This window comes from Dama dama, chromosome 18 (assembly GCF_033118175.1).
Source record: "Dama dama isolate Ldn47 chromosome 18, ASM3311817v1, whole genome shotgun sequence".
In the NCBI taxonomy this organism is placed as follows: domain Eukaryota; kingdom Metazoa; phylum Chordata; class Mammalia; order Artiodactyla; family Cervidae; genus Dama; species Dama dama.
In genome coordinates this window covers 67,575,824-67,585,251 of record NC_083698.1, presented here as the reverse complement: position 1 = coordinate 67,585,251, position 9,428 = coordinate 67,575,824, and the positions used below count along the sequence as shown (strand labels likewise).

Below are 9,428 nucleotides of genomic sequence, written 5' to 3'. Positions count from 1 at the left end.
AATTACATTGTACTACTTTTCTCCTTTTACTACAAAATGCTATTTAGTAACCACTGGACTTTATAACCTCCAAATGTCTTCCTATTTTCAAGATTTTCCAATCCTGACCTGTTTTGTTAAAGCAGTTTGTGCTTTGTGGGAGGCGTGAGCTGAAGAAATTGTTAGGGCTAAAAACCGATTTAAATTTAATTAATATCCATCCAGGAGATTGACTGTGCTATTGATCACCACTAAAGAATCCTATTAGTAGGAGAAAAATTGCTCTCCTCAGCAAAAGGAAAGCGGAAACATTGGCCACACCCTCATTCATAGCAGCTCCTTCACCATGTTTATGCCAGAACTTAACTTCTTTTGGTGGCAACTCTTTAGAGCACTTAGCACCTGACCCCAGTGCAATCAATCTCCAGACTGGTCAGAAGTTTAGGAGGTGTCCTGGTGCAGGAAACACTGTCCAAACAGGGATGGTGATGGCTCAACAGACTTGCTCTTTTTGAGAATTTGATATCTGCATGGAGAGAATTTAGTTCCTGATTATTTCAATGGTCCTATTGTTGTGAAGCTAAAGACTTCCTCATACCAAAAGAAGTACTAGCTTTCTCAGTGGCCCAGTTCTGCAGCGTAGCTTTGTGAGTGGTTCCTGAAAGCCTAATCTTTGAGTCTTTTTTTTTTCCCCTCCCAATGACTTCATATGCCATTCAGTATCTGTAATAAATCTTTCCTGTTTTAACTGGTTAGGGTGGATTCTGTTCTCTGAAACTGGTCCTTGACTGATAAAAATGTAATTCCTGCATTAAAGGCATTACAACCTTTTGCAGATTTAGGCATATAAACAATTCACTGGTAAAGCTATGATTCAGGTACGTAGAGAGTACAACAGGTCTGTAAGAGGTGAGTGCCTAAACGTGAGGGTGCCAAGAAATGCTTCAGAGGAAAGGTAGCGCTGCAACTTGCAAATGTATGAGAGGCTAGCAGAAGTATAAGGAGAGGAGGGCATTCCACACCAAGGAAATGGCGAAGGCATGAAGATGAGAGAGTAGGGGTGGAGAGCTGAATTTAGGAACAAGAGCAGTGAAAACAGAGGCTGATCAGGCTTCAGGCACAGGGGTGTTAGAGCCGCGAGAAGCTTTAGGAAAGATCGAGTGTAGACCATTTATTTTACACGTTCAAACACTGAAGCCAGAGAACTGAAATGACCATTTCGAGACCAAACACTAACTTCAGAATCCATGCTCGAGCGCAGGTCTTCTAACTCTCAGGCCAGTGTCTTGCAGGTAGTATATCTGGACTCCTAAATTTTTATCTTGTGACTGTGAATGTTATAAGCAATGGAATTTCGAAAGTGAGTGAAAAAATGTCTGGATATCAGGGAAGATAAGAGAGTTGAGAAGGGTGAGTACCTCTGTGAGGGCCCTGAGCCACAGTAACAAGAACCCTACCTGACTTTGCTGTTCTGTGTGCCTCACGGCCCATCTCAGGGGATACCTGTGTGGCTTACTGCTGTCACATCAGCCCTTTGCCTACTGCACGCCTCCAGTGGCCTCATGAGGGTCAGTAGTCTGTGGCTCTGTCCCAGAGACTAAAGACCACCTGGTACCCTGATCACTGGACATAAATAAGGAAGAAGAGAGGGTGTAGGTAGATTTGTTCCAATCTGTGACTGCTCTTGGAAAAATAGTCCAGGGATCATCTGCTCTCTTTCACCCTCCACATCCTGTATCCATTTATCTGTCTCTTTACCATCTATCCATTTGTCCATCCATCCATTCCCTCCACCACTTATCTGCCAATATTTCTACATATCTATTTATTCAAGTATTTATAGCTGTAAGGTCAAATCCTCATCTCACACTTACCTTGTGTCAGACAGTGCTCCTTGTGTGTTACAGAAATTAATTCAGGTTGTACGATTCTGATAACAGCCCTGTGATGTGGGTGTTTTCTCCCCATTTTACAGGTAAGGAAATTAGAGCAGTTAAACAACTTCTCAAAGTCAACATAACTTATATCTGTCTGCCTACCTTCGTGTACACATTCCTTTCCTTCCTTGAAAGGTGACTTCCTGTCCTCTTGACCACCAAGTTTGTTAGTTCTATTTCCTAAAGAAAGTGAAAGTGAAGTCATGTCCGACTCTTTGCGACCCCCTGGACTGTAGCCTGCCAGGTTCCTCTGTCCATGGGATTTTCCAGGCAATAATACCAGAGTGGGTTGCCCTTTCCTTCTCCAGGGGATCTTCCCAACCCAGGGATCATACCCAGGTCTCCCACATTGCAGGCAGACTCCTTACCATCTGAGTCACAACCTGCCTCCTTCTAGTTTAGTTCTGGTTTCCTCCCCAGCCACGCAGCCAGTCCTGATTTGGGACGATTGTCATAGTCTCCCTGTGAGTCACTCTGATTTCAGTCTCCACTTCCTCTTCCTCTACACCTCACAAATGTTTCCCTGGCACAGGCAGAGTGATCTTTCTAAACAGTGTTTCCCAAAAGAGACGTTCTGAGCGCTGAGGGATGTACAGCAGGCTTGGCCTCGGTCATCAGGTATCTCCAGCTTCCCTCAGTCACTGTGAGAAACAGGAGACCCTACACATGCTCAAACATCAAAGCTGAGAACTTTTGTTAGAAAAAAAATTACAGAGACTTCCTTGGTGGCACAGTGGTTAAGACTCTGTGCTTCCACAGCAGGGGTCATGGGTTTGATCCCTGGTGGGGGAGCTAAGATCCCACATGCTTGGAGTCACAGTCAAAAAACAAAACCCACACACATACAAAGATCATCTCTCTTAAAGCTGCTTAAAACCCTAAACCAACAACTATTTATTACACCTTCCCATGTCAGGTACTGGCCTAGGTGGTGGGGTTGCTGTTTTTTAGTTTCTAAGTCGTGTCTGACTCTTAGCAACCCCATGGACTGTAGCCTGCCAGGCATCTCTGTCCATGGGATTTCCCAGGCAAGAATGCTGGAGTGGGTTGCCATGCCCTCCTCCAGGGGATCTTCCTGACCTAGGGATTGAACTGGTGTCTCCTGCATCTCCTACAGTGCAGGCCAATTCTTTACTGCTGAGCCACCAGGGAGCAGGGAGGTAGCAGTAAATAAGCCCCATTCCAATCCTCATGGACGGGGAAGCCTGGTGTGCTGCAGTCCTTGGGGCTGCGAGGAGTTGGACATGACTGAGCGACTGAACTGAACTGAATCCTCATGAAGCTCGCTGTCTAGAGGGGATGACAGACATGGAGCAGTTACTCACAGAAGTGTTCAGTGCTTCACAGGAGGTGTGCAGGCAGGAGCACTGGAGACAGAGGGGCCAGGAACTGCCCCTGGAAGGATCTGAGACTTCAGCCGCAACTTGAAGGACAAGCGGGAGTCAGCCGTGCTGAGCGGATGGTCTGGACATCCAGGCAGCAGGGAGAGAAGGAGGATCCTGGTTAGAAAGGACCGTGAGGATACCGTTCTCAGTGAGGAGAAGGGCACCGCGAGTCATGCAACCAGGAGAAGCCTGGTGAGGCTGGGCCAGTGTGGTGAGGAGGCAGGAGAAAGCAGCCGGTTTGGTAGGCCAGTAGGGTACTGGTCTTCCTCCCAGGACAAATAAAGGTTTATTTTAGAATATAATTTGAAACAATAAAATGCCCCCATGTTAGATGCACAGTCCAATGACCAACTGCCACCACCATCAAGATACAGCAGGCTTCCATCTGTCAGAAAGTTCCCTGGGACTCCTTTGCAGTCAGTCCTTACCCCCGGCCTCCACTGCTCTCTCTTTTACTCTGGATTAGTTTCACCTGTTCTGGAACTCAGGCGAGTTAAGAGTGGCTGTGATCTCTTCAAACAGGTTGGAGGCAGCAAGAACAGGTGGGAGAGAGCCATCAGCAGGCTTCGTGGTAACCAGGCAGGAGCTGAACGGTGAGAATGATGGCAGGCATGGAGAAGAAGGCATGGAGGTACGTTACAGAGACAGTTAGGGTGGAATCCGGTTCTAAGCCTGGCCTTCCCAGAATAAAGGTCACACACACTGCGATCCAGTCACAGAGAACTGCTCCCCTCTCCCAGGGCCAATCAAGGTCCTCCATACATCCAGGTCTCTGCACAAGCTTGTCACCATTCCTTGAGAGCGTCCTTTCTCTCTGCTGGCATAGTTCCAGTCCCCATTCATGATCTAGCTGGTTCTCTTCTGGGAAATATTTACCAGCCCTGTCTGGTAGGTTGACTCATTTCTTTCTCTACCATCTCTATGATCTCATTATAATTTGTGCAAGTACTTGTGTATCTTAATCCCCCACTACACTGGAAGCTCCTTAAAGATAGGGCTGTGTCCTCATCCTCTTTGGGTGGCCCATCAAAAACAGGTGTTTTATAAATATCTGTCACATAGATAGGTGTACTGCTTAATGATTGAATGCTTTTTCTCTCCCCTTTCCCCACCTTCCTTCTACTCCCTCCCTTCCTCTCTCTGTCTCTCTCTTCAGAGCCTGATGTAAAATGAAAATAAGCACTGGGGGTAATAACTGTAAGAAAACCGAAATTTATTTCTGCAATGAAGCTGATTGGAAACAGTGGTGATTCAAGTTAACTGGTGTGCTCAAATTCTACCTGACCATGGCAGGACTCTGCCCTCCAAGCAGAAGCACCATTTTGCTGCATTGCCATGTCTACAGCATACAGAGAACACAGTCACAGAACTCTGGGGAGCTTGTTTGTTACATTCCCAGTCCACTAGGAACCTGCTCAGTCTCTCCCAGTCTCACATTCTGGATTAAACCTTGGAATAACCAGCTGACTGTTCTTTGAAAGACTCTCCCCGGAAGGTCCTGTGTGGCCATGTTTGGGGTGTCTCTGGCTCTCCATTCCTGACTGGTTCTGCAAGAGTGAACCTATGATCTGATGCAGTGTTCCAGGTCCTCTGGGTGAGGGGATACAATTCCGTAAGGAGAGCATCTGTTATCACATCCGCCAGCAATGCAGGAGACCCCGGTTGAATTCCTGAGCCAGGAAGTTCCCCTGGAGAAGGGATAGGCTACCCATTCCAGTATTCTTGGGCTTCCTTGGTGTCTTAGATAGTAAAGAATCTGCCTGCAATGCAGGAGACCTGGGTGTGATCCCTGGGTTGGGAAGATCCCCTGGAGGAGGGCATGGTAACCCACTCCAGTATTCCTGTCTGGAGAATCCCCATGGACAGAGGAGCCTGGTGGGCTTACTCACTTTTACTCAAATCCCATTACCTTGTTTTCTTAGGACAGAGTTGCCAGGCTGAGTTAGGAAGCCGAAAGATAGAAAGAAATAGGTCTTGGCATGTGCACATCTCAGAAAAGATGTGAGATTATTGCAAGTCATGTTTTGAGTAACTGGTGGCTCCTTTTTTCTAATTTTAAAGTGTTGTTTGAAATAATAGAATACCAACAGCTGATGTACTTATGTGATGAAGAAACTCTTGAATATATTATATTTTAGGCATTTTGACCTTCATTGTCTTAATCAAAAAAACATAAAACTTTTGTACCAACACTTCAAAGTCCATATTTGATTTGAAATTAATGTCCATATTTTCTACAGAAGTTATGCCAGTTGCTGAGGAGTAACAGTTAGACTGCTGACATGTCATAACAAAAGGGTTAGACAGAAAAGTAAATAATTTCAGCATCACATTGCATATACTTGTGAACAGAACCAAGTAATAACAAAATAGGCAATGGTCTGCGGAGGAGGAGGACAGCAAATCTTCATCAGGGCACTGATAATAAAGTAAGTAGGGTTTGAAGGTTAAATAAAGTTCAGGCAAATAAGAGGAAGAAATGTTTTCCAAGAGAGAAAACAACACATGCAAATCATGAAATAGTACTTTGAGTGTGTGCAAACTCTGGCCATTCAGGTTTGTTGGTGTGTATATGTCCAGGTTGGTGGCTGGGGGGTGGAGGAGGGGGGGGTTGGGGAGAGAGGTGACATCAGGGCTTGTGGCCAAGAGCAGACTCTGGCCCCAGGATACCTGGCTTCAAGTCCCAGCTCTGCCACTTGCAATCTGTATAAAATGGAGCTAAATTCTTAGCTTGTCTTCACTTTACTTCTATTGTGAAGAGGAGGATAAAAAAATAATACCTCCACCAAAGAATTTTTCTGAACATTAAATGAAATTACTAACAAAACACTAAGTACTACATCTTCTAGTATGAGGGGGCTTTTGATAAATATCACTTCTCATGGAGGCAGAAAATGAGAATTTGAAGTTAACAAGAGCTAGATCAAGAAAAGCTGTGTATATAGAGGACTCACTGGTGATTGCTGGTGGGGAGAGGGAAGCTGGGACGGGCAATGTGGTGGTGGGGGATTAAGAGGTAGAAACTATTATGTATGAAACAAGCTTCAGGGATGCAGTGTGCAGCACAGACATATGGCCAGTGTTCTGTGATGGCTATGAATGAAGTATAACCTTTAAAGGCTGTGAGTCACTGTGTTGTACACCCGTAACTTATTGTAACAGTATTGTTCATAAGCTATGTGTCTGTGTGTGTGTGAAGCCACTTCAGTCGTGTCCGACTCTTTGCTACCCGTATGGACTGTAGCCCACCAGACTCCTCTGTCCATGGGACTCTCCAGGCAAGAATACTGGAGTAGGTTGCCATGCCCTTCTCCAGGAGATCTTCTCAACCCAGGGATTGAACCCACAGCTTTTACATCGCCTGCATTGGCAGGAGGGTTCTTTACCACTAGCACCACCTGGGAAGCCCACATAAGGTATACTTCAATTGAAAAAAGAAAAGCTGGGCAAACCACACTAAGGGAAAGACTGAAATGTTTCAATCCAGGGTGTGAAGAGGTAAACCTGCACCTGGACAGCTATGTGGACAGATAGAAGTGAGGGCAGAGGGGAGGCCATTTCAATGGTCCAGGCAAGACTGCGAAGGCCTGAGTCCACACAGTGGTGGTGGGGATGGGGGTGGGGGGAGGGAAAAGGAATGAATTTGAAAGATATGAAGGGGGTAAAATTGATGTAGATTGGTGACCACCTAGATGTCAGAAGAAAAAGATGGGTAAATGTCTAGGATCATATACAGGACCTGGTGTGTTGGGGAAGCCACCAAACAAGATCATGGAATAGAAGGAAACTATGGTTTGGGGGGTTTAGATTGCCAGCCTGGAGATAAACAATGTCTTCTGTGTTCTGTCCAAAGACTTTGAGGCACCAGTGACTCTGAGATAGGAAGGAGATAGCTAGGGAAGTGGCTGAAGATGGGTAAAGGGTCAAAGGAAGATATTTATTCTTTTATTAGCTGCCTTTATTTGTGTATTTGGTCAGAGTTAAATATTTCCTTACTGCCCTCAGCCATCTACCTTTTGCTCAGAGAGAGCATAGTCACACCCGGATGGGTGCCTGGAAGTAGGAAAGAGACCTCCCCCTACATGGTGCCAGTAGGAAGGAAGAAGCCAGAAAAGAGGTGGAGGATAGAGGAGTCCGGGAGACTGTTGTGGGGTGTGCAAGCCGGGAGACTGAGAGCAGCCACCTCAGCAGGGCCTGGGCCCTTATAGACTTCAGGGGACAGAATTGACAGGGAAGTCTTGCTAGGGAAATTAACTGTACCAATTATTCAATTACCCACCGTTATGAAAACTGGTATGATAGGTGGTACTTCTGAGAGGAGGCTCAGGGGAGGCAGGAAGGCAGAAATGAGACAGTTAGTTGAGCTTTTTGATCAGGATTTGATTGACATCTTCCCTCATTAAGCTGAGCTCTGGCCATCCCATACATCACTGTTTAGGAGAATTGATTTAAATTGCAACTGATGGGCTCACAACAGCAAACGCACGGCCTGCAGCTGCAGACTGGGGAGGCTGGAGCCCTCCTCCTTCTGTGGAGGAGGTCTTCCAGCCTCCTCTACCTGCTCGTGCCTGCTGATTCCAAGGAAACTTGTGGCCATGTCCCTGTCCCTCAAAAGTGGGAAGAGCTCCTATATACTCAACACTGCTCACATTAGAGAAGAGCCTGGCCAACTGCAGTATACTACGTTGAGAACGACTATATGCTCTTTACACAAAATTATGCAGATTGTGTCAACATGTTAGACTCTGAATTCTTTTTACAAAGCATCTTTGTATCTCACAGTTATTTGCTTATCTACTTGTTATGAAGCTTGTCATATTATAATGACTTCTTTTCTTTTCACATTTATTATCCCCACTATTCAGTACATTTTTCAAAAGCAAAAACCAAATACTATTTATCTTCTTCTCCATGCCCAGCATGGTACCACCCATAGTGACAAAGTCAAATTATTTCATGAGAACATAGAGAACAGACACGTGGTTGCCAAGGGGTGGGGGTGGGGGGTGTTGGGGGAGGGCAGGAGTGGGAGGTGGGGGTTAGCAGATGTAAACTATTACATATAGAAAGGAAAAACAACATGGTCCTACTGTACAGAACAGGGAACTGAATTCCATATCCTATGATAAACCATAATGGAAAACAATATTTTAAAAAAGAATGTGTATGTATATGTGTAACTGAACCATTTTGCTATACAGCAGGAGTTAATGCAACATTGTAAATCAACTATGCTTAAATTTAAAAAATATTTAAAAAATTATTCTATGAGGGCAGTTTACTTAAGGAGGGAGGGAGGAAAACACCAATGTATAAACACAGGCTATAACTATATACTGAGAAACGTATGTATTTTAGTGAAATATCAGAGTTAAATCATAAAATATGAAATGTATTATATGTTTTATTCACCATAGAGTTATGTCTGTCAGGAATTTTTAAACTTTTTATTTTGAAACAATTTTAGACATACAGAAAATACAGTTGCAAATTATATCAATTGTTGAAGTGATAAAATGATGACCTTAAGAATTATTGATGTTGGTGGGAATGTAATTCAGCACAACTACTGTGGAAGACAGTATGGCAGTTCCTTTAAAAACTAGAAATAGAGCTACTATATAAAAACTCAGCTGGTAAAGGATCTGCCTGCAATTCAGGAGACCCTGGTTTGATTCCTGAGGTGGGAAGATCTGCTGGAGAATGGATAAGCTATCCACTCCAGTATTCTTGAGCTTCCCTTATGGCTCAGCTGCAATGCGGGAGACCTGGGTTCAATCCTGGGGTTGGGAAGATCCCCTGGAGAAGGGAAAGGCTACCCACTCCAGTATTCTGGCCTGGAGAATTACACAGACTGTATAGTCCGTGGGGTCGCAAAGAGTTGGACACAACTGAGTGACTTTCACTTTCATATAATGCAGTAATTCCACTCCTGGGCATATATCTGGAAGAGACAAAAATCTCTAATTGGAAAAGATATATATATATATGCACCCCAATGTTTATAGAAGCACTATTTATAACAGGCAAGACATGCAAGTAACCTAAGTGTCCATCAGCAGATGAATGGATAAAAAAGATATGGGGTGTGTGCGTGTGTGTGTAAATGGAATATAACTCAGCCATA

General features: G+C 44.7%; 1 long non-coding RNA gene across 1 annotated transcript; it reads right to left on the bottom strand.

Annotated features, from left to right (window-relative positions):
• Positions 1 to 218: 218 nt before the first annotated feature.
• LOC133072834 (uncharacterized) lies at positions 219 to 2,410 on the bottom strand. The gene is made up of 3 exons (XR_009696817.1): positions 2,285 to 2,410; positions 2,019 to 2,096; positions 219 to 505 (listed from the first exon to the last, which is right to left on the bottom strand). It is a non-coding gene; the product is annotated as an uncharacterized LOC133072834 (long non-coding RNA).
• Between the last annotated feature and the right edge of the window lie 7,018 nt (positions 2,411 to 9,428).